The sequence below is a fragment of the Patagioenas fasciata genome, chromosome 5 (genome assembly GCF_037038585.1).
Source record: "Patagioenas fasciata isolate bPatFas1 chromosome 5, bPatFas1.hap1, whole genome shotgun sequence".
NCBI lineage: Eukaryota > Metazoa > Chordata > Aves > Columbiformes > Columbidae > Patagioenas > Patagioenas fasciata.
This window is the reverse complement of record NC_092524.1, coordinates 66,065,266-66,090,824: the sequence shown is the minus strand read 5'-3', so window position 1 is coordinate 66,090,824 and position 25,559 is coordinate 66,065,266. Positions and strand designations below refer to the sequence as shown.

The 25,559-nt window shown below is 47.2% G+C and overlaps 1 long non-coding RNA gene across 1 annotated transcript in view; it reads left to right on the top strand.

The window, feature by feature from the left end:
- The window catches only part of LOC136102773 (uncharacterized), a 53,800-nt gene that overhangs the window by 20,797 nt on the left and 7,444 nt on the right, over positions 1–25,559 (top strand). Inside the window, exons 3-7 of the long non-coding RNA XR_011739460.1 lie at positions 2,774–2,997; positions 20,406–22,604; positions 24,598–24,659; positions 24,760–24,956; positions 25,382–25,489. This is a non-coding gene — a long non-coding RNA (uncharacterized lncRNA). The remainder of the gene's footprint in view (positions 1–2,773; positions 2,998–20,405; positions 22,605–24,597; positions 24,660–24,759; positions 24,957–25,381; positions 25,490–25,559) is intronic.

The window sequence follows — 25,559 nt, the reverse complement described above, 5'->3', positions numbered from 1 at the left end:
TAATAAGAATAGAAAATAATAATAAAAAATATACAAAACCAATCTTGAAAGTCTCAGCAACTGCAGAGCCGGCACTCGGAGTCCTGGATGGGACTCTGCAGCCAACCGGAGCTGGATTCAGTCTGTCACTAGGCCTCAGTTCACAGGGACAACTTGCAAGGTCCTCTCCTAATGTCAGCCATAAGCAGAAGGGAAAAAAGGGATGAGATCCTCGTGATCTCCCACTTTTATATGAAGTATTCACGTGAATGGAATGTTATACACAGTTGGTCAATTTCTTGGTCACCTGTTTCTTGTTGCCTCTCTCGCGAGATGTCCATCCAAGCTTATCAATAACTTCCCATTCCATTGCTATGTTTACCAAAACATGTATCTGGTTCTCCAGGAAAATGCAGCTAATATGAAGGCTTTAGCTGACAGGCAAATTCACTAAAAGATTAACTTGTTTTTTAACAAAACCAGGACAAGGGGAACACTGAGTGAGGACCACAACAAATGATGAAACAAGGCCATGTTCAGACCAGTTATATCTTCAGGCTGATGCTGGAGCGTGTAGTTTTGATCCACCATGTGCTCGGGCTGTTTTTAAAACTATGTCTCTCTGACCTCCTGCAAGGAAAATCTTTGAAAGTGCATTAGAAATGGAAAAATGCTGCAAAACACCTTGCAAATGTGTGCTACCCTGGAAACATTCAAGGCCAGGCTGGACAGGGCAACCTGATCTGGGTGAAGATGTCCCTGCTCATGGCAGGGGTGGCACTGGATGAGCTTTGAAGGTCCCTTCCAACCCAAACTACTCTGTGATTGTATGGGATGCTGGGACTGTTAACAGCAGACAAGTAACACCGCAAAATACCCCTGGGGTCCCTTAGTGCCTGACCCTGGTACCCCTGCTGAGACCTGCATTAGTTTCTTGCTACCACCAGTTCACCAAAAAATGAGCCATATTGTCCTCTCCTTCCAGCACCGTCACCAGCTGATTTTTTGTGTTATGGCCAAGCACTGACTTTTTAAAAAAATATATTTTTCCGGAACAAACTGCCACTGGTTGTCTAGAAAAGAGATGCAAACGTAGCAGAGCCCGAGTGGGAGGCGTAACCATCTCTAGATGTGCATTGTGAGCGGGATGGGAATGAACTGTTTGCCACGTCTGCTGGGGACAGGAAAGTGCCTGGGTATAAAGTGCAATGAGGGACATCTAAGTTCAGGAAAAGCTTTGAAGGGTGAAAAAGAGAGAGTCACAGGAAGCAGTTGCCCAGGAAGACTGGAATTTCAGCTCATGGATATTTTTAGCACTGCCTTGGGCAATAAACAGTAATTTGACCCTACCTTGGGGGTGAACTAAGAGACCACTCAAGGTCCCTTATGGCCCCATTTGCTGTATTGTATTTATTTATTTGTGTTTATGTAGCATTTAAAGGCTATTTTTGGGGGGTGGGGCGTGGGTATCTGTTTCTGTGCAGACGCATATGAGCAAGGGGCAGGGAGTTCACAGTGGGACCGGACATATATCAGAGTGCTTATCAGCAACGATATGCAGATAAGGGAGTTATAAAGCTCTCATTTTAGAGAAGAGAAAGGTTTCAAATGTGTTTCCATGGAAAGCAGTGAGTGAGGAGAAGGACCTGTGGAAATCCCACACCCCCTTCCCACCGCTCTCCCATCCTCATGTTCCCAGGGCTCATCTCACCCCATCTCTGGTGGGACCCCTCTGAGAGCTGATAGAACTCACAAGGATGGGAGAACACCAACCCAACCAGGGCCCAGGGATCTGTCCCAACTTAATGAGCTGAGGTGTCTTGGGGAGGTGTCTGGTGAGCATCAAACCCAGGGAGGGAGGAGTGGGGTGGCCAGCTGGAAACTGGGGAGATGTGGGAGGCTCTCTAAGGCTTTCCTTTGCAAACCTCAGTGGCAAAAAAAGACTTGCCCAAGACCACAGAAACCTGTGATGTGATGTCAGTTTTCCCTCTGCATTTTCCTCTCTGAGTTGCATTTTAGAGCAAGTAAGTAATGTCAGAAAAATGTTGTCTGCCATCTTTGGCTATTTCTACACCAGAAGGCCTATTGCAGTTGTCCTATGCAGGTATTTGAACAGTTTGTGTGAGGATTGTGGGCAGGTTGTGCCCCTCTATGAAGCTGTACAGCTCTTCCCAGCAGTGTCAGCTCTGTGCAGAGGTGCTGGCAGAGCTTTTGTGAAGCACTTTGGGATGGAAATCACAATCTATAATTGTAACACATCAGCCTTCTTAAGCACAGAGAAAAAAAAGAAGGAAGAAATCTTTCTTTTCCTCCTGGGAGGAGCTCTTATCTGATTCCTGAAGATCGTTTTAGTGTCTGTGCTATTTTTGTAGCTGGAAGTGCAGTCTGCAAAAGAGCAAACAATGCTGAGAACCTCCGAGAAATTCATTACAAAAGTAGGATGCCAAAAGTTGAGCAGGGACGTGGAAAGCAGACAACCACATGCTTTGCAGCCTCTGAATTTGTTCTCCCCCTCCGAAGTCCTACCAGCCGTATGGCTCCTGAGCTCCGAGACAGCTGGGCTGGAGCAAACAGCCTTGACACAGAGGTCTGCTAAGCAGGATAAAGTTACTTGAGCATCTTCACCTCATCTCTGTCTAATGTGTCACATTTGGAGTCCACTATCGATTTCTAAGGCTTGGGATCCTTATTGCCACCACCCTGTAGATCAGAATTAACTCCCAGCCTTTTAGGAAGTGGTGGTGCTGAGCTGCAGAGTTCAACTTTTCACTAATTTACTGCTCCTGCTCTCCAGGTTGACCATCTGTATGCAGCTGCCCGCCGCTCCAGTGACATGTCAGAGGGACATAACTCGGAGAAACAGACCCTTCTTTGCTGCTTTTCCAAGATGGAGAGGGGTGCTGCCATAAATGTGGGATACCAGTCTGTTTCGTTCCTGTTCCGAAGAAAAGGGAGAGCTGCCAATTTGTTTTTTTCACACAGCATCTGAGAATCATGTGTTTGAAAATCTTGCAGAAGGTGGGTTCCCCCCCCCCCCCCTTTTTTTCTTTAATGCACAATCCAAAGCACTGATCTCTTGACGTATGGATGCTGACAGGTGCCCATCTGGTCTCTTGGAAGCCCATCTTTCCTACCTCTCCTCCTCTAGCACGTGAGATGGGGTTTAGCAGCATCAGGCTGGTGCCTGTGCTCGTGGCACAAGCGGAGCAGCTCCACCGGGTCTCTGCAGCGGAATGGGATGCAGGATGCAAGATTGCATCTCTCCACAGACGTTTGTCATGTAACCGAGTCTGCTCATCCTTGCCGGTGTTGCAAATGTTGTTGTCTGTGTTGGCTGTGCATGCATGGAAGGGGGAGAAGAAAAATGGTATGGCTGCAGAGGCAAACACTTATTCATCATGCACGTGAATGCTGTGGCCCTGTCTATGTTGGGAATGGGACATCTGTGCACTGCCAGCAGGGAAGAAGTTAAATTTTGATAGCATTTCTATTAAGCCAGGAAAAGTCTGACCTCTGCCTGTTCTTTACTTCTAGCTGAATTTGGGAGATTATGACAAAGACTGTGTAGGCGTGTTCCCAGTGTTTTGTTTCCAAAAGATGGAAATATCATCTTCCTTGACCTTCAGTGGTTTTAGCAGTGGGAGCTGGAGCGCTGTGCTCTTGGCACAGGGATTGTGGTACAGCCCGAATCTCCTGCATCCCAGTTTCCTCCCACTGGCCCCGCAGCCTCCTCATTGTGATGCCAATGGCCAGGCAGGGTTTGCTGTAATTATGGAAGCCAGAGTAGGAGGCAAATCTTACTACATCTTGCTCTCTTGAAAGAGATTTATGGCATTTTGGGGGTCATGGAGAAGCCAAAACCTCCCTCTTTCTCTCTGTGTGTATATAAATATATTTGAATGCTGCTACTGCTGGCTTCTGAATGTTTTAATATTTGTTTAGCCCTGGATTCATATCACCCTAAATTTGCCTGAGATGCCTGACTCGGGAGCACGGTCATCCTCGGGCTCCCTCTGTTGTCAATGGAGCAAAGCACCTGCAGAACATGACCCAGCGCTCGGGCGAGCAGTTTGGTTAATTTGCTTCTGGCTTATTCTGTGCCAGCAAAGCACCTGCAGGCAGCTGTGAAGAGTCTGGACCTACATGTCCTCTGTGGTTGGGAACCTTGGCTGGGCCCCACTGTGCCAGACACAGGGCAGGAAAGTGGACCTGCCCAGGAGAGCTTGTGATCTGGTGGTGCACCTACCCAAACATTTGCAAAACCAGGAACATCAGATCAGGCTAGGGCAGAGACAGAGGAGCTCATGCTTGTCTGGACCAGCTGGAGAAGACTGAGGTCCTGGAAGTACCTGCTTTGTACTCCCTGTGTACCTAAGCCCTGTGATACCTCCTTGTCCCTTGCTTCAGGGCAAATGAGAGTTGGGAGAAGTGCAGTGAGATACCTTTGTAGATGGCACTGGGGTGACACTTCTGCAGCAAGAACCTGTCAACCCAAGTCCAATGGGCTGGTGATGGGCCCATCTTGCAGCCACTCAGGGAAGGGAACTGGTACCTCGAGAGTGAGGAGAAATGAAACAGTGAGGATAGATGAGAGATAGGGCAGGGCACACCTTGAGATGAAAGGCGTGTGGTTTATGTTTGAGGAGTAGTGATGTTCCAAGGAGAAGAGGATTTATTTCTTCATTAACTTGGTGCCTGAACTAGTTTATCTTGAAGCACTGAACAAGTGTCATTAATGTTTCCTTTGAACAAACAAGGCTCTTTGATAATGCCTACCCTCTTTTGACCTTTATTTTAATTTTGAATGCTACTAATTAACACTGATCGTTCATTCAACCACTAAACTGGTTGTTCCTGCTAAATGCAAAGCAAATGCTTTGTGATCAGGAGCAAAATGGGCGCAGGTTTCTGCGGGGAAACTCCGATGTTTACGGACACCCTACACAAACCAGGCACTGTTGTGTTCAAACAGGAGAATTTCCTCCCTGGTCCTTGAACGGTAACTGGGAATAACACATCCCATAGGAAAGGAGACAGAGCTCTCAGCAGACAGTCTGTGGAGGCAGTGCCAGGGCTCGGGACCATCTAAACCCTGTTTTTATTGGGTTTTCTTCTGACGTGTCTGGTTTTCAGCTCATTTGGTAAGTGCTTGTGGTAGCTGCTGAAGACACAGTTTTGCTCTATTCCTTCCCCATCATTGCTTGGACTGTTGACCAAGGATGCGTCACCTCTTGTCAAGGGCAATGATCCTTCATGCTCAGAGGAAGGTAGGAAGGTCCATCTGCCCTGTGCACCAATCTCAGCCTGCTCTCCAGAGCAGACCTGCCCACAACCCCACCAAAAATCATCAGGCCTGTGCAAGGAGGTTGTCTTTGCCTGAGAGGTCGAAATACAGGCTGGGAGGGTCAGTTAGTGCCAGAGCATCACTGTGGCCAGACGAGCTGGGCTGGGTTTTTGGGGAGGATGAAAGAGCTTTACCGAGGGGAGACCAAGGGCCAGGGTTTCCTTTCTCTGCACAAGTCTTACCCTGGTGTTCTATCACCTGAAGTAGTGATGGAGAGTGAGATCTGTTGATGTGAGAAGAGTTCGCTGGTGCACCCATAATGGGGCTGCTGGTAGTGTGAAGGAGGAACTGGCCATTTGCCCATGTTTCCTACACAGACTTAGGGGAAAGAAACAGAATTCTGGGCTCCCTGTTTCATCTGGGTATGAGTAACCACTGTGACAAGGCAGACTGTGGCTGAAGAGAAGCCGTGGGCTTGTAGGTCAAATTTTTCATTCAGCAGCAGACTCCTTGGTGCATCACGGCTGATGGGGTCAGTTGGGTGGTATCTGGAGACAGGGTTGAAGCGTCACCGCAGCCCCAGTCCTGTGGAACTGGGAGCAATTCCACCATTTTCCCTCGGAGAAATGGGGAAACTGGACTTTTCTGCAGAGAGTCACGGATCTCCACCACCAAAGTGCTTTTTATCTCAGGGAGCCATCTGGGCTCACCCCAGTCCTCCATGCAGCACGTGTGCTCACAGCCCTTTCCCAAAATGCTCAGCAATTTTACCAGCTTTGGCCCATTTCTTGGAAAGAAGCAAATGCGACTGAGAGTTTAGCAGTATTGGCAGCACTATTGAATGACAGGACCCATCTATTTTGGTCTAATAATGAATGCGCTATCTAGCAGACTGCCATCATTGTGGTCCCACGGTATTTCTAGCATAAGCACAGAAAGATAAAGCATCCCCTGGCAATGAATGCCGAGCCTGTAACAGCTTCCAGAGCAGGCCAGCAGATATAAATATGACTTCCTAGTTTCCACACACCAACAGCTTGGCACAGCTAAAAAAAATCTCTTTGCTAGACCCCAAGAGTTAAAAACTCATGGAGCAATCCGTTTTACACAACCCCTCATCTGCTAGAAACGCAGCCTGCATTTTGCCACACCGGCCTGTAAGTCCTATGAGTCTGATTTAAAGCAGCAGAGTAAAGCAGGATAGCTTAAACGTTTCATTCAAGAGCTCCACCACATCAGAGGGCAGCAAATGAATCACGTACATTCCTTTATCTGATGGTGTGTTTGTATAAAAGGAGCGACATGCAGTGAGGAACTTGCTGTTGCAGGGAATTTGTGTTTACATAAATCTCCAGCCCACAGAGAGTTCTTTTTTTCTGTGCCATTCCCTGTATGTAAAATCCTCATTGGGAGCTATTTAAAAACCATCAGCATTCAAATAGTTTGCAAACTGGAGCTCGGAAGGGGAAGGAAATGCATGACTGCAAAGGGAGCTGGTCTTATAGCTCTGCAAGAGATTTTTCCATAAGTGCTTTAGTTTTGGTTTTTAATGCAGAAAGGAGGATGTATGTTCCTGAAGGTACCCATAGCTAAGGACATCAATAGCATGCTATCTCTACTCCTTGCAAGAATTAATCAGTTTATTATGCACCAAGAAAATGCTGCTGGCCTTGAACTATGCAAGGGGTCTGAAGCTCCCTGCTCCCAAGGTTATTCCTTTCCTCACTCGTGTTGCAACCAGGGTCAGAAGCCACATGCAAAAGTTGTGGGCATAAATGCCCCTGGTGAGCACTGGGGTCTGGTGTCTGACCGCAAAGGGACTCGTGCGAAGTGGCAATGGCAGGAATCCAGAGCCCTCAATGTGGTCGCACCCCTGCATGGCGGGGAAGCCTTTCTCAGGGCAGCCCCTCACCTCCCAGCTGATCACTAACCACCACTTAACAACACTTTTCCTCCTAACAAACACAAGAGCAGCAGGAAGCCTCCAGCCTGGGGCTTGCCTCTTTCGTGGGTGAGGCTGACAGCATGGCTACAACAGATGGTCTGGAAAATCCCCTTTGATGGAGCAACAACTTTTCCCCACAACTTGCTTGGACGTTTTTGCAGCAGGGAGCCTCTGCTTCTGCGTTATCGATGGAAGATGACGCCAGACTCATGCCCTTTTCTAGTGGTGTCCCATGCACTTGCTCAGAGGGCAATCTTGCCACAAGGAGCAGTTCCCTTCTCAAGCCTTGTGCCAGGCTCAGCCTAGTTCTGGGAAAAACCTTTGGCTCGCACGTCGCTCAGTGCTGGCCTGGAGCCTTTGTTTGCAGGATGTTGAATACATCTGGTGCTGCATGCGTGGGTTTCAATTATGGTGGTGATAGTTTATCATCAGCTGCTTAACCCTACCTTAGACAACCGCGTTGTACTGCCCCAGGTTACCCTGTTCACTGGTGTTGCTGGAGGGAATAACACCTTGTGCATGCAGACATCATGAAAGGCAAGCTCATGTGCGCGGCAACGTGCAGTAGCTGGGTTGCATTAGTAGGTTGTGCCTATTATTAACAAACATTGCAGTGGTGCTTGAGGCTCTGGCTGACACTGGCGTGCTTGGTGCCATGCAGGTGCCTGGGAGATAAGTTTTTAAGTGATTTAAGTGGTAGGTAGTATTTGTGAAGGGTTTGTGACATGTCTTTGGACTGATTGCTGCCCAACAGAGATCTGGCTTGAGGTCTTCCTGTGTAGGAAGGAGGTTACACAAATGTACTGGCCACTGGTAAGGCTGGACCTTGAACACTGTATTCAGTTTTAGACCTCTCACTACAGGGAAAACATTGAGGTGCTGGAGCGAGTTGAGAGAAGGGAACAGAGCTGGGGAAGGGGCTGGAGCACAAGTGTGATGAGAGCAGCTCAGGGACCTGGGGGGTTCAGCTGGAGAACAGGAGCTGAGGGGAGACCTTCTGATCTCTGAACTGCCTGGAAGGAGCTTGGAGCATGGAGGGGGTTGGTCTCTTCTCCCAAGTAACAAGTGATAGGATGAGAGGAAATGGCCTCAAACTGTACCAGGGCAGGTTTAGATGGGACATAAGGAAAAATTTCTTCCCAGAAAAGGATTGTCAGGCATTGGAATAGGCTGTCCAGGGAAGTGGTTGAGTCACTGTCCCTGGAGGTGTTTAAAAGATGTGTAGATGAGGTTTTTAGGGACATGGTTTAATGACAGTGTTAGGTTAAAGGTTGGACTCAATGATCTTGAGGGTGTCTTCCAACTGAAATGATTCTATGATTCTATGAAATGCTTCAGTTGACAGCAGGATGGGGTCTCTGGTCCCATTGCAGAAGTCTTGACTCCCCTCAATGGCCTGGGAAGGAGGGAGAAAGCAGAGATGCCAAGGTGACTTGCTCTGCTGGGAAGAGATCTTTTTGGTGATGGACAGGATGGTGACTTGTTGGGCAGGATAGCTCAGCTGATTTGAGACTGGGCTGCAGGTTTGAAATGAAATCAGATAGAAGGAGGCACCAGGGCTGCCAGGGAGGCAAGCAGTGATGCAAAGGAGGTGGGGACAGGAGCAGGAACAGTGAGGAGTCTGCATGAAGATCCAACCAGAAATATGCCTGGGCAGAGGCTTTACGCTGTGCTTTCCAACCTCTCTGCTGGCTGCACCCATCTCATCCATATCTCCTGCAAGCTGTAGAGATGAGAATTTATTTCATCCCAAGCAACAGGTGATTCGCCTCTCAATCAGGTTCCTTGTGTGTCTCCCGGCACCAGGAGTGTGTATTCAGCAAGACCCGGGGGTCAGCCCAGCCTCCTCCAAAGCCAAATCAACCCTTGGCTCACTGTATCCAGCTCCGAACACAAGGAGTGTTGCGACAGCCTGAGAGCAATTAGAGGGGAGGATGCCAAGGAATGTGCTCAACACTGGATTGCTCTGTGCTGGGACAGGGGAGGTGTTTATAAAAAAACCAGCTTGGGCAAAAGCTCTTTGCTTGAAACAGGAGCGGAAGGGAGCTTTGAAATATAGACGAATATCATAGATTTTCTATTTGCTTCACAAAACATAAAACCAACCCTCTTCTACAGTGTTTCCACAGCTACATGGATATAAACATATGCATTCCAAGGTTACTTCTGATGGATTTCTTTAGCACTCAGTACAGGCTCCTTCCGGAGTCAAAGCATTACTAAGGAAGGCTCGTTCCAGCGGGAGTGCCCTTAACAGTGCTATTTATTGAGGCAAGGCCTTTATTTTGTGACGAGCTGCATGGAGCTGGAAAACACGGAGGCTTGTGATTTCAGGGACTGATCCACTTGTTCAAACTGTGGCAGGGAAAACAGATATTCAGGGTGATTTTTAATGGCTGGAGCAGCTGGGTCATAAATAACCCATGTAGAACTGAGTCTAATTTTTCCCTGAACTGAATGCTCCTGCAGATGTCACAATTAATCACAGTGATCAGTGTTTCTGTACAAGCATTTCCAGATAAACTGAAATGATGAGTTCTTGCTCTTTCAAGAGGTCGGATCAGAAATTCAGTCTGGAGGCTTAACACTTAGTCAATACTTCCCCAGAAACGGAGCATACTGAAAAAGAGAAATGATGATATGGGAAATGTCTTCTGGACTTGCAGTCCAAAGGCTGCAGCTGGGATTTCTTGGAAATATCTTTGCAGTTGCCATGGTGTTTACTGTGTCTATAAAAAGTCTTCCAGGTGATGCTCTTTGATGGTAGAAGTGCTAAGCACAAAGGGAAGCAGGTTAATTGGATTTCTTTGAAAGGTGAAACACAAGAGGACCCAGGCTGATAAGGAATTGTAGTATTTCCACAAAGAGGTTGTCAGCTGAGCATCTCAAAACTCACCCCACAGATACCCTTGTGCACTGCTGCCTGAGTACTATGTTCCCAATTTGCTGTTGGCAGGTAGACAAAGAAAAGGAAGATTCTGCAAAACTGGCTGGGTTTTTTTTAATATCTTCATGAAAACTGCCTCAAAGGGGGCTGGGGGACCCTCCCAAGGATGGCTGCATAGTTAACCTGAGGCCAAGCAGGAGCAGGTAGGGTGTAAGGGGTTGGCTATAGGAATAGATTCATACCTTTATGTGTTTACTGTTGTAATGAGCTGGTCGGTGCTACTGGACTATGTCCTGCTTGGTAGACAGCAATCCAGGTCCATGTCACCTGGATTAATGCTGTCCCCTCAGTGTTTTCAACTCCTGGACCACCAGACCTGGCTGCTCAAGCTGTGCTGCTCCAGTCCTTGACCTTACACAGACACATACCTTGGGCTCTGCACTGAGCCCATGGACCTTCTGAGCCACCTCCAACATGAGGTTTGCGTGGGTCTGTTGGGATCCAGGGTGGTTTGGAGTGGAACGGGCTGTGGAGTGGCTTGTTCTGCTGTCTGGTTTTGGGATGCTCTTTCTCCTGAGTGCCTTGAGGCTGTGTGACTTTCAGGTGTGAGCTGCCTTGGCACAGTGGTCTGGCTGTTGACAGGACTGGTGATACTGGGGAGGAAAGCCGTGCAGAGACATCATCGCTGCAAAAGCTATCTTGGGATCTGGGAGAAATTTTCTGACTTTTATCCATGCTTCTCTTATCTGAACCATCCTGGGTGATCGTGGCACAGTTCCTGGAGTCCAGACTTTGCTGATCAGAGGATGCTGCAGATCCAGATTATAAGGGAGCAAAAACCACCACCCTTGGTCTTGAGATCAATCCTGAAATCTGCTCCCGTCTGGAGAAGATGTGACTTTGCTTTGGGTAAGCTGATTGTGGACTTTGCTACAGCCTTCTCTTCTGTCAGACACTGGGCAGCTTGGGGAGCACCGCTGGATGTGAGGGGGCTGGAGGAAGGTTTGGACCATCGCTCAGGAGTTTCCCCACCCTGCCCACCCACTGCGGCCTGTCAGTTTAATCTTTTCAGGCAGTGATTGCCTCCCTCCGGGACTGATCATATCATGCAACCATGTGTCAACCAGGCAGGTTAGGATTTATTAGCATGCTGGTCTCTCCAAGAGGCCGTATTTTACAAGCCTGGATCAGGGAAAAGTGAGGAGAGATTTCTCTTCTCCCTATTTGTGAGCCCACCCACAGGAGCCCACAGCAAGGTAGAGGAGTTGGATCCCATGCTGCAGGCACCTCCTCAGCTGGGTCTCCATTCCCAGGGCTGGCATGGGAATCTGAGGAGAGTAAATCTGTGCCCAAGGTGCCTGCACTGCCCCAAATATCTGGGCTGTATTTGTACCCTCACCCACTGTCAAGCCCTGCTCCTGTAGGGAATAGGTGTGCAGTCCTTGTGAGCACCCCATGGCGTTGCAGATGTGGGATCATCATCTGAGAAGCAGAAGCACTGTGGTCAATGGTAAAAGAAACAAGAGGCTCCCATTACTCTTTGCCCCATGCTTTGTCTCTCCTGCTGTTCTGGGATGCAGCAGGCAAAGTAACATGTGTCTGGTTAAATCTGGGTATAGAACAGACCAATGTGTGTGAATTAGCATGTGGAGTGAAGAGAGCAGTAAATAATCCCTATAAAAGTCTTTTTTGTTTTGTATTGTTTTTCTTTACATGCCAATGTTTTCCTTTAGAAGCCCAATAATGGTGTCCATGCTTGGGATTTTCTATCCTGCTGAGACCCATCAGTTTTGATTAGCGCATTAAGTGCCTGCTGAAATTAAAATTATCAACAGATGACCTGAATGATGAGAAAAGATAAAACCTCCTAAGCAAAAGCATTTTTGTGAATGAAATGAGATAAAGCAAGGTCTTGTTTTTCTCCCAGGAGCACATGCAGGACTCTGCTCATATTTCTTGTTTCTCTCTTTTGCTGTTGCTTGTCTTCCCATGGTGACCCTCGGATTGCTTGGCTACCACCAGACTCCTGATGGACATTTTCATAGCCATTAATTTAATATTGACATATGGTAAATGCTTCATGGTGAAGCTGCCCTGCCTTGAGCCTCCACCTAACTTAGAGGAGCGCAAAACATGGAATATCTCATTACCAGACTGAATGTTGGCTAAGAAGAGCCTTATGAGCAGCCTGCCTTTTCTCACATGAGGTCCAAGTCTCCACTGCTGGAGACGTGGGAGGCCCTTTTGTGGCTTCTCTGGATGTGAAAATGTCAAGAAGGGGCAATTACATCCAATTGCTCCAACCCGTGTTGGCCAGGTTGGGCCCGTGGGCAATGTTGCTGAGCTGGCAGCGTGCGGTGGGTCATGTCTCTGCTTGCTCTTTGCTTTCCTTGGTTTTGACTTGTTCAACCCCCATGGCTGCGAGCGAGATGAGAGGGTTTTGTGGGCACAGCACAGGCAGCCAGAGCTGTGCCGCCTCTGCCCAGGCCCGGGCTGAGAGGGACCGTACAAGCTTCCCACCAACATGCCACGATGCTGGTGAGAGCCTTCCACTTCTTTTGATTGCCACCGTTCAGTTTCTATAGCACTGGATTTCCAGTTTTAATGTCTTCAGCCCAAACCTGCAGCTGTGTGACATCATTCTGCCACTTGGGAAAGGCTCTGATACTGGAAAATGTCTCTTCTTGCAATACTTTTGGGCCCCACGTCAGCACCTTTGAGTTTTCTGTTGCGTTAGCTGAGCAGATTGAGTTTCTAATGTCCAACACAAGACCAGCTTTTCCTCTTTATTAGAGCTCTTCCCTGAACCATTTACAGCTTGTCAACTTTCTTTTTGAAGTGAGAACCCCAGGCGTGGGTATGTTCTTTCAACAGCAAATGGTGAAAGGACTGTACTCCCTTCTGGCACCCCACATGTATCCATGTCTCAGGATGCTGTTTGCTCTCTGTACTTCAGCAAGAGGAGCCTGGGGGACACCACCAGTCACCAGCCAAACCCATGTCTAGTGGTTCAGTGGAAGTTAAACACTATTGTATTAGGTTTGGCTAGGATGGAGTTAAGTCAGCCCACCACAACTATATAATTTTTATGGGCCTGGGCTTTGCTTCTTTCTGGTGATGATATTCAAGGAAACAGTCCTCCAATCTCTAGATATTACCTCTATTCCATGATAGTTGATCCTGGCTTTGAATTGAGCCTCATTAAAAGAAAAACCTCCCACTGACTTCAGCAGGAGAAAAGCCCAGATGACACGTTCATGTCTGACAATGCCCTGGTAGGTTCAGCGATGCTGTGTTGCATTACTGACCCTAAAGTGTCTCTCTTGGCTTACGGGCAATGATATAGACTAAGTTGAGCCTGAAACTTGATTAATGAGAACGTACACTGCGGGAAAATGACTTTGGCATTTGCAAGAAGACAGACAGCCTCGGGCATTTTGTGGCTTTTGACAGCTGGGAGCCATGAATGTCTGGTGTTTTTCTTTTTTTTTTTTTTTAAAAAAAAAAGAAAAAAAAAAAGAAACCTCCAAAACTCTGTAGAATGAACACATTCAGCAAATGGGAAAAAAAAAAAAAAAGAAAAAAAGGAAAGAAAACATTACTCCCGCCTGGGGTGAGAAAAATCAAGTCTATCAGTGAGATTGTCTCGGTGAGTAAAAGGCAGCTTCCTGGGTTTTGATGTTGGTGGGTTCATTCTCTGCATTCCTCCTTTCTTTCTTTAGATAGCTGGTTAAATTCTTCTTCTTTCGGGGGAGGAGGAGGGTCTTCATTCAGGAAAGACATTTGAGCTGTGCTGCAGATGGAGAATTTGCAGCCAAATTCCTCTGTGAGCTCAGTGCATGGACTGAGGTGCTTTCATTGAACAGGACACTTTCTGGTGAACCGAGAGGTTGGTAGGAGTGAGATCTCACTTTGAGATCCAGAGGAATCATGGGGAGACCAAGCAGGAATTTGGGAGTACTGATCCAGATTCGCTGTGTGGGATGGGAAGAATTACTTCTGACTTTCATCTGAAAGGAGGGTGGCCCTGTTATTTGCTTCTTAGCATCGTTGCATGACCAGGGACATCTTCAATGAGATGGAGCTCTGAGCAACCTGATCTAGTTGAAGATGTCCCTGCTCATTGCAAGGAGGTTGGACTAGATGACCTTTGAAAGTCCCCTCCAACCCAAACTATTCTATGATTGCTGCTGGTTGCCCACACAGCCAGAAGGTTGCTGTGGGGCTGGTTGCATCAGGTTGCTGGTCTTTGCAGTCAGAAAAATGATTTATGGAATGAAAATATTGTTCTGGAGAATATGACACATAGCGCACGGTGAATGTATTGTGCAGGTTGGATCTGGCCAACAGATCACATATTTGGCTTGTCTGCTTTAAAATTAATCATATGTTTGAGTGATATCCTGATTGAGGATGCTTTTCTGAGTTTGGGACATAAACTGCAACTTTATGGAAGACTTCTTTAATCCAACAAATAAATCTGTTGCAGACGTGTGAGTGTTTTCGGTTGTTTTTCGTGGAGTTCTTTATGGCTTTCAGATAGGACACTCCCAGCTTCCTCCAGAAATTTCACTTGCGGCGAGTTGAGCTTTTGCTCAGCACTGAAAATCCATAAAGAATATCAAGCTGTTCAGTGCCCCAGATACAAAAGCCAAGAAGGACGAGTGATACTTAGTAGTGATTACATTTATTTCCTTTCCATAGGAAAGGATTGATTTCTGTGTTAAAAGGAGTGCATTTCTTACAGAGCAGGCAGCATGACAGATGACCATACTAATAATAAAGGATTTCTTCTCTAAGATGTGGGAATGGGCTGGAGACCCTCCTCCTCCTTCTCCTCCCTTACAAAAGGGGAAATAGAGGCTAATTTATAGACTGCAGTGTGTGACAGCTGACAGAACACGACTGATCGCTTCATGCATGGATATTATATTATTAGGTCTCAATAATGGGTCCCTGACGTCCCTTATGTCCCAGCCTGGGGACAGGTCCCTCCACTGCTGTTATTTGCTGTGTCTCCTGCAGCTGCTGGTTCTGCCATCAGCTGAATGCCCCTCCCTGAAGGTCTTTTAGTGCCTTGACATTGACTTTCAAGACCAGATGCCTGTTTTGTACAAGGTCTGTGGGATGTGGGTTGGAGAGGAGCAATCCCTTGACCCAGACAGCACTTGTGGCAGTGAAACCTTTGCTGACCCCTGTGGTGTAGTACAAGAGAAGTGGGGCCAGAGCCTTTGCACAGTGAGTGGGAGGCAGAGGGAGGCTGGTAGGGCTGGGAGCAGGAGGCTGAGACCGTAATTTTCTTTCTCTGATCTGCCTTGCTTATAAATAGGCATTTCCAGCACATGAGAGTGGTCTGCACATCAGATCCATCAGCTGTGTGCTGGTTCCCCCAGGAGTGGGTTCAAAGTAAAGGCAATGCTTCATCAGAGAACTAATTCAGGAACTGAGGCTGAAGTCTGGTTGCAGAACAACCCATTTTCTCCATCCTATTTGATTTCAATTCAGCTTGCCCGGAAAACTCAGATCTGTGCATCCGTGTGCCAGCTACGTTTGCTTCCCTACGGCACCACACAGGTTGTTGCAAATTATCGAGACGATGCTCACAGCTGCACTTTCTTGTTATACTTCGGTTGCTCGTATTTAATATTTGTAATAACCTGTGTCGTGTTTCCTGTGGTTGTAGCAGTGCGTTTCACTGGCAAAAGCCAACGTTGTTTAAAGATGAATTATTTTTTCCATTCTGGGAGGGAGATTTTGCTGCTTATATATCAATATGATGGCTTGCAGTGCTCTGGCAAGCTGGAGAAAGGAGATAAGAATGAAAGAAATGCTACATTTCATGACCCAGTGGCTTATGCTCTGTGTGCTTCACTGTAGACATTTAACAATAGCGAGACGAGGTCTTCTATGCCCCTTAAAATATCCACATCTTTAATGTAAATGAATCAGAACCATTTTTTCATGGCTGGGTCATGCGACTCTGGAGTCAGAGGGGATAACAGTGGGTATATTGTATGTATGGATGAAAAGAGAGAGCCCTGACGCTGGAGCAGACAGTACAGAGAGACGGAGTATGGAGATGGCTAACTAGCCTTGTGTGTTTTATTTCTATGTTACATTTGGTTTCTTTTCTGAATGCCCCTGAAATGAGAGGTGACATGTGAGGGTCAGTAGGATGCTGAGCTCAGGGTTGGGAGCTGGATCTGTTCTCAGTCCTGACACTACCTTTGCTGGGTGGTTTTAGGCACAACTTTTCCCTCTTGTTTTCTGTCCCAGCTTTTCTCGGTCACCCAGCCATACCGTAAGTGCTTTGGGGCAGGGATCATCTGTCCCTCTGTGGTTACTCAGTGCCTGGGACTATGATGTTTTGCTCTCCTCTCTGTTATTTCTATAATATAATAATTATGAGAATCCTGACTCATGCAAACAGGTGAATCATAGAATGATTTTGGTTGGGAGAGATGCTCAGGATCATTGAGTCCAACCATTAGCCTAACACTATCATTAAACCATGTCCCTAATGACCTAATCTCTACATCTTTTAAACCCCTCCAGGAATGGTGACTCCACCACTGCCCTGGGCAGCCTGTTCCAATGCCCTACAAGCCTTTCCAGGAAAAAATTGTTCCCAATATCCAATCTGAACCTCCCCTGGCACAACTTGAGGCCATTTCCTCTCATCCTATCACTTCCTACTTGGTATTTGGAGGTGGATGGGATTCTGGTCCAGCTGCCTAAGGAGAAACAGGACAAGACCCATAGGTGTCCCTCCTTAGAGACCTGAGGTTGCCTCTCCACCCCAAATAAGGTTCACTGCATAGTGGTTATGAATGGGCAGGTTGGGTTAGGTTTTGATAGCTTCTCCATGTGGTCAGGACCTACCCCTCTGACAGGATCTGGCAGACATCAGCTTGCCATTTGCATCAGAGCCACCATGTCAATACTCAGTGCTATGGAGCAAACCCAGAATTTGAGTGGAGGGAAAGGAGATCACTGGCCCCAGTGGTCCTGGGTGGGGGTGACACTTGCTTCTCCAATCACAGAATGGCCCTTTTGCATGGCCAGGGAGATACACAAGTAGTGGAAATACAGTAATAAAAATACAAAATCCAGACAAATGCCATTCTTGGAGGTTCAGACAAATTGGTCACTGCCTTGCTTTCTGTCCCATCCCACACCCTAAAGTACTGCTGATCTCCTGTGGTTCCCTGTATGGCTTTCTGTGCTTTCAGGAGCTTGCCAGGTCCCTTAAGAAGAGCAAAGCATTTATGCTCAAGGTCATGCTTTCAGTGCAGCAGCAGGAGAAGCTGTGTAAATGAAAGGTTTGCATGAAAAATGGAAAGGTAGAGCCAGCCTGGAAAGGACATTTTTTTTTTTGGTCTTGGGTAGCTCACTTGCATTTCACAAAGGAGAATTTTCTGTGGTGATGAGCGTGGCAGGGCCAAATCCATGGGACAGTTGGGGGCCAGCTCTTTCTGCCAGCGATAGGTAAGAGGCTCTGAAGTGTGCTGATGATATTATGCGTGTGAATTTTCATTACGCCCTCCATGGATTTCATGCTATCAGTGTGCGTGGCTGAGATGCACATGCAGCCCTCCAGCATACTGATGAGCCTGTGACATTAGTATTCAGCACCAAAAGCCGGAGCTGTTAGACAAGGAATAATGGTGTGAAGGGAGAATTGATAAATGCTTGGGCTGTATTATGATATTGGCAGTGTGGACCCAGGTCACTCGCAAAGGAGATTTAGCAAGTACCAATTTGGAGCCTTAGCACCGTAAATAAGTGACTGAGGATATTGTGTGTTTTGGGTGCTGGATTTGTCACTGGGAAATTTGCAGAGAGGGAAACACGTGGTTGACAAGGGGCTAGAAAAATCAGCAAGTGACAGGGTCTGCTGTCTCACACACGTGGTTTCCATTAGCAGGGCACACCAGAACCCACCCCTAACCGGTACAATAGTTGGCACAAAGTTAACTTACAATTAGTCTCAAGTTTAGGGGCTTTTGTTAAACTGGGCCTTAACTACATAGAGTAGTTTGGGCTAAGAGTGCAAGGGGACTGCTGGCAAATTGATGCATTCCAGATGTTCCAACAGAAGGTGGAATTGCCCCTTTGCCCTCTGAATTTGGGCTAAATCGCTGGGGTCAGGGTTGCCCAAGGTGTTTGATATAGGGGCAGGTGCAGGGACAGGCTGAAGGTTGTTATGCAGGGGTGCCCTGCAGCTGTGAGAGCCACAAACAGAATTTATGGGTAAACTAATTTAAACAGGTGAATGACTTTGCTCTAGTTTGTTGTTTAACCTTCACTGCAGTCAATGGTTTATCTAGACCTGTGGATAAAAAAAAGAAAAGCCCAGAGGCTAAACTGATGTGATGTTTTTTGTCTAGTTTCCAAGCAGAGCTGATTTATAGTGGGCACAAAAATATGAGTGAGTGGTTATGCTTTTCAAAAATAAATTAAAGACAACATTTGCAATGAATGTAGCACATGACTTAGCCAACTTTGAGCGCTTTTAATGAGAACAATAGTGAGGAATAGCCTCTGTTTTTATAATTAGCTGAAAATGGTTGCGAATGTTGCCTTGACACCAGAGGCAAATGTGAAGCATCATGAATTAATATTTGCAAGGTGGCATTTTGAGGTCTCTGAGCTCAGCAGACCCATAATAAAACAAGGAGTGGTGATCATTACTTTTGTTTGCAAAGCTCAGGGTAGGTAGTGGCTGGGGAGCAATCTCTAAAATTATCTAGTTGTGGTAGATGTAATTGGGGAGCAGGCGGGGGGTTTCCAATAGAGTGGATTCACTCCCTTTTGGCGAAGCAGAAGATGGAGAGAGACGCACTGGTGCTATCTATCATATGCAACAGACATCTTTGACAGTGATCTGCACTGCAGCAATTTTCTCTTGGCCAGGCGATTATTGCTTGTCAGCACCAGCTGTTACCTGGAGGACCCCAGTTATCCATTACTTGAGGGTGTTCTCCCCAGCATCGATTATTTTATTAGCTCTCTGACAAATTGTTTGTGTCAACCATCTGAGCCTTGGAGCCCAACCTCTAGTGGGTGTCACTGAGTCCTGGCCAATACCAAGTCATCTACTTCTTCGCAAGGGACAGGGGCTTCCCATGGGTCCCCTTCACCCTTGCGAGGGCTCTGGAGAGATCCATCACACGCTGCCCATGGCAGGATGCTCATCCGGCTCTGTTTTCAGAGCCACTGTACAAGTGCCAGGCAGGAGGAGGAAAGATCCAGCAGAGTGAAAATCTTTGAAATAGGGGAAAAAGAGCAAAAACACAGCCTAGGGAGCCTGTCTAAAAAAAAAATAAATAAACAAAAGGCAGAGAGGAAATGTGAAGCGATGGATGATATGTTACACAGTGTACAAGCCAACAAGCAATATCTGCAGGTCATCCGTTCCTCTGAGTCTCAGAGAGGACATAGGTCCTTGGGTTAGATTGCAGCAGTCGTTCTCTCCCCAACCTCTGTTATTTTGTCTCCAAATGCCCAGCAACAACAGTGACAAAAATAGTTTGCCAAGTCTGACAAAAACAAAAAAAGCTTGATTTTCCCAAAGTTTTGCCAAGCCTTGTGTCGAGTACGAAGTGCTTTGGCTGTTACTCCTCAACTCAGCGCTGACCTTCCAGCTGTTCCGTCCCTCCCTGCTCCGAAGGGGAGGCAGAAATGCTGGGTATCAACGGGCATCCAGCCAGCCCTTCAAAGCCGCTTGCCTGGCTGTGCCCCTCGATTGTTATTTTTATTCCTTCTTCCTGAATGTGTCGCCTTCAAAGCGAGATTTTCTTTGGTTTGTAATACTTCGCACTTAATATTTCCTTGGGGGCTGGAGGGCTGTGGGAAGGGAGCAGTGCGGGAGCACTGAAAGCAGCCTCTGAAGGGCCATCATCAGCCTTTTTGGGCAGCCCCGCAGCAGGGAGGGCTCCTACCCTGGAGCAGATTCAGCTCCCTTGGTCATTCTTCATTTTGCAGATGACAGACTAAATTGTCTACAGTGAGGTAATTATCTTAATAAAGAAAATTTCAGCTTTCCTGGGGTGACTGGAAAGAGCTCACAGAAAACAAGAATATTTAGCAGTGACCAACTTTTGCAGTTTTTTTCTGGGAGTATTTATTTACTTGCTGAGCATCAGGATAGGAGTTGCAAAGTGGAAAGCTCTGAGGTGCAGTGGGTAAATCAGGAGAACAAACAGATATTCCTCCCCGCTTTGAATTGCAGCTGATTATCCAATTTGTTGCTATGCTTTCTCCTACAGCTTTTCTCTTATTTTTCCTTTTTTTTTTTTCTTTCTTAGGATTTAAGATGACAGAAGAAACTACTGTCAGGCCACCTTGGATTTCACACAGCCGCGCTGGCTCATGCGGCAGGAACACAGATGGAGGGGACACTTCTGCTGCTGCACCAGGTTTGACAACACCGGAGATCGAATGAGACACTCTCAACATAATCCCAGCACTGATGAAAGGCAGATGATCTGCCTCAGAGCCTGTGGTCTTTGATGCTAACGAGGCCAGGTATTAGGAGCTGTCATATGGCATGAGGAATGGCTGCAGCCATCGCCTGGTTTGTTGCTTTCTCTGCAGCTTTTAGCTCATTTCTGCCAAGGACACAACTGTCAGTCCTGCAGAGGGAGAGGAGCTTCATGAAAGGTTCTTGTCAGGTTTCCCCATTACTTGCTTGGATTTAACTCAATTCTCCTTAGAAGGACAGGAGGTAGAAAGAGGAATATCTCCAGCAATCATAGAATCATTTTTGTTGGAAGAGACCCCCATATCATTGAGCCCGACCATTAAATCCTGATGAAGCAGACATGAAGAACTGGTCAAGAGGCAGGGTTCTGCCTGCTCCCAGCAAAGCCTGAAGTTCCTCAGATCTGTCCCCCAGGGAAGGGAAGATGTGACTTAGAAGGGCCTGACAAGTGCACAACACTGAGGTCTTCACTGGCATCTGCTAGGCTTGTTTTTTCTTTCCCATTCTTGGTATCATGGTAGCGTTCAAAGTCCAGACCTAGGAGACAGATAGTGTGTCCTGCATTGCTCTGACAAATTAGACCAACGGTTCTGCCCCAAAGAGCCTACATCTTGCCTTGGATAGAGGAGCTGCATGTAGGCTTGTGTGAAAGACTTTTCAGATATGAGACACAGAAGGGAAAGAAACTTCTTCAAAAGTATTCAGACAGCTACGTGACTAATGAACCTAAAGTCTTCTATACAACCTGGCATCCCTTACTGTAACAGCCTGTAAGTCATTATTGATTTGCAGTATTTTTAGGTCCCTGATGAATCTAACCACCTGGCTAGGGGTGCCTAAGTCACTACTGAAAATGGGAATTAAGTTCTCTAGTCACATCAACAAGATTCAGCGTACCTAATCTACCCAGCTAACAGCCAAGCATTGAGCTGAAGCAACTTCTCAAAGTTGACTGTGTGGCTGGCGGAGAGGCACACATGGCTAGAAGGTGATTTTTCTCTTCCCAGGATGGGTGTCCATGTTAGGACTCTCCCTGCTAGAGGCTTGTCTCTGCCCTTTGATTGTGAAGGAGCCTTGAAGGCTTCAGTCATCTCTAAGTTGGGTGTCTAATGTAAGGCATGCAGCTCGTAGGTGGATAAAATTAGATAAAATGAATCTTCCACATAGAGACTGCTACACATTTTATCCTGTGTTTTTAAATAGTTTTGTATAAATAACACTGGGGAATGACACAACCCGGGTCTGCAAAGCATTAGTGCTCTCTGGCATGTTGCACATTTCACACTGAATGCTGTTAGCAGCAGGGAAAAGGCCAAACCAGACCTTCAGATCTAAGCACACTTGAGTTTTGGAAAAATCTGGATCTGGAGGAGGATCTGAAGTTTTCTTCTGGCCTCTATCTTCACTGTCCAGTGTTACTGAGCCTTTCAATAGTTCCCTAACTATTTCAATCCATCTGAAGCAGCCCTGGGTCCACCTCAACTCTGGTCAAGCTCCAGGTGAGTTGTTCTGATTGCGTGTTGCTCTGTTAATATGCAACACACACCAGTTGTGCAGGGCATTCCTAGACCTGAGCTTCTGTAGGTTCTGTAGAGCCATCTTGGATTAAACAGAGAAGTATTGTGGCCTCAGGTATAGACCTGGATTATGTTTACAAAACAGACATGGTGCAAAATGTTCATACAGAGAGATAAGCTGGCAGAATGGCTCCAGCAACATTAGCATTGGCTTTGAGAGACACTGCATATAGAGAATGGCCACCTGATGAGACGCTGCTGCATTGCTGTACCTTCACCAGTCACCAGCCTTCAGCTGAGCAATGGTAACTGCATGTTTCACCTGTTTCATGCACAAGTACAAGACCTATATTGAAAGATGCTGTCATCAATTAATTTTACTTTGCAGGCGGGAAACACTAAGAGCGCGTGATCCCTACCAGCGCTGGGCCACGGAGCAGTGACTTTTGATGCTGGTCCTGCTGAGTCCTCAGATCTCACCCAGTCTATGCCCCCCGAGGATCCAAGTATGTTTATCCCCAACTCTTTGCATGTACCATGAAGCCTGGGGACAGCGCATGGATGTTTTCACCTGGAAACTCACGCGCTGGATGTGATAAGCGCTATCTCTCATGCAGGTTTTTCTTCTGGCGCCTCCACTCTTTCTATGGGCTCAGTTTTGCAATACTCTCAAAATCTTTCTCTTCCCTTTTTTCCTGGTGTTACTTTCAGCTTTTTGGTTTGCTTCAGGGCTGTGAGGGGTCTTGCCCCACAGACTCTGCATAAGCCCAGAGTGATGCTTGTGGCTGAGCCATCTCACATGGCAAGACAATGATGCAGAAGTGTAGGTGTTTTTTGCATTTTTTTATTGGTATTAGTAAATCCCAGCTGGGGAATCTCGTATTTTTTCCAAGTACTACAGGCTGACAGGAGGTGGGAAAGGCCTGGAGGGAAGGTAAAAAATATGTGTGCCTCCTCTTGAAAGGTCTGCAAGAATTGAGTGGGGGGCAATAGCTTGGGAAGGTAAGTGGCTGTGATGCAGCTGGAGTCTGCCCAGGTGAGGAGCCAGGACAGGTTTTCTGATTTATTGGGGTCTGAGTGCAAGGTTTGCAACACTGGTGCTGTGCCATAGGCAAGAAACCTGGCAGCCCTGGGCTGCTGCGCTGGCAGACGTGTCAGATAACACCTACACACAAAAATGCACACTCAGGCACGCACATGTACACTTCTTCAGCTGTGTTGCTCATCTGAGCTCTAGTGTACAACCACAGTGGATTTCCCTGTTTAGAGCCATGGGGTAAAGGACTTTGTGGCATAACACGACTGTCCCAAGAAGGAGAAGAGATAAGAGTGAGTTTGCCATCTGTCCCTGGAGTTATGAAACACAACCATAACTGTCTGTAACTTTAGGCAGCTCAAGTAGACTGAGGAAATTACAATGTGCTTCCACATGTTTTAAATCTAGGGCTCGTCCCGTGTTCCTCTGTGTATAACCAGGGTTGAAGCCTTCCCCTTGTTTTTTTCCTTTAATTTGATGTTCTTTGCAATAGGACTGTTCCTCTTAACGTGCCTAATGAAAAACACGCTCTTTTGCTGACTGTGGCAGGAGTCTCTGGCTCGGGCTGCCCTGCACGTCGCCGTGGAGTCTGATGCTGGGGAGGGTAATGACTCTGGGAAGTTTGACACTGAGACGACATATTGGGAATATTTACTGGGCAGGGTAAGGGGGATGAATTATTTTGTTGCAAATCATTAGCTCTGGGCTGGCTCAAAATGCAGAATAACGCTTGCTATTAGACTGGATGCTGGAGGATGCAAATTTTGAGAAAACAAAAGTGGATCCTTTCCTAGATGGCTACATTTGCAGACCATTATTTGCATTCCCTTTCGATAAAATCAGAGCAAGTCTGCCTTGTGCTGAAAGCCCAGGACAGTGACTGTCCCAAACACAGGATGGCAACCCCAGGCAGGGTTTGTAGGACGTACAAGGGAGCACCACAGGCAGGAGGGGAGGGTCTCCCCTGGAAGTGGGTTGCAAACTGGAGGCTGGGTCCCCAGAGCAGAGGTTGGCCCTGGGAAGGGCAAGCAGTTCCAGACAGGGTGGAACAAACCCATCTGTCATTGTCATTTTTTAATTGTTTTCTATGTTGTACTGCTGATCTTTTAATAGGGCATGATCTGAAACATGATTCTTTGCTGTGGGTGGCGTGTGTCCCTGGTCCCCGACTGTCTCTGTGCAGACAGATGGGGGGATAGTCTGGGGACAGGCTGCCTTGCAAGGACATGTCAGAAATCTCCACCCATCCCTGGTGCTGAGCAGGAGAAATGTCCGGTTCCTGATGGGCAATGAATTGTGATGGGGGGACACATCCCCTTAGGCTGTGGTTTCACAACTGTGTTAACACTCTCTTAAAGACCACCTTTGCAGCTACTCTCTTCTTCCTTTTTTGTCATGCTAGTGGATTGTGGAGATCATCCAGGTGACAAAGTCCTTTTATTTTTTTTTTCTCCTAAATGAAGCTTTCCTCCCAGTTCACATCCATTCCCTCAGCGGAGCAGCATGACCAGATACCCTGCAGCAGGTAAAGCTGATGGGCAGGGGATGGGGGACTCAGCTGGAGCAGCCCTGCCACCCACTATGAGATGACAGATTCAATGTCCTGTTTTCCTGCCTGTTTATAGCAGATTTAGGTGATTCTCAGCCATCCCTGTAAAGAGCTCATACGTCTCCAGGGCTTGGATTTGCAATCAGCTTGTGCTCAGTGGAGCAGGATGCAGTCATGGTCTGAATAACAGAAGCTTGCACAGCCGCATGGACACCTGCAGTATCTGTCCTGCGGGTGGGAACTGAAGCCCTGCAACATCCCCTCAAAACAACGGTGAGCCTAAAAGTCACACAAGACTTTAGGTTAACATGGGACCTTTATACTCCCCTTTGTTTTCAGACTTCTGAGGTACATTTGGTTCAGGTTTTCCAATTTTATTTCCAACAGCGTGTTTCCCTTTACAACCCATGTAACTCCAGGATTCAGATATTTAGGATATGCACTGAATCCCTCTCCCTGTCAAAACTGGGTCTGATGAGACAAGATAGCAACTGACAAGGACACAAGCAGAAATTCCTGGCCTCAGAGACGCTGCTGAGGCTGATTCACTTTGCAGCCAGAGCAGGAGATGGTACGAGCACATTTGCCAAGCAGGTCCCCTGCTTTAAACTTTATCAGAGTGGCTGCCATCAGCCAAAACACACGCAGGGATTTCCAGGGACTAATCATAATGCTTCATAATCCCCTCCGCTCTGCAGCCAGCACGACGTGTGCTGCCACCAGGATGGGACACGCAGCGGGTGCGTCTGTGTGTGTCCCAGCCCCGGCAAGCAGCCGACTTCAAAGAGCCCGTGAAGCTTATGCAGGTCAGTGAGGAGCCAACGTGCTGCTATCCCAGCACGTTTTTATTAGGGGAACCGATACCCTGTTAATTAT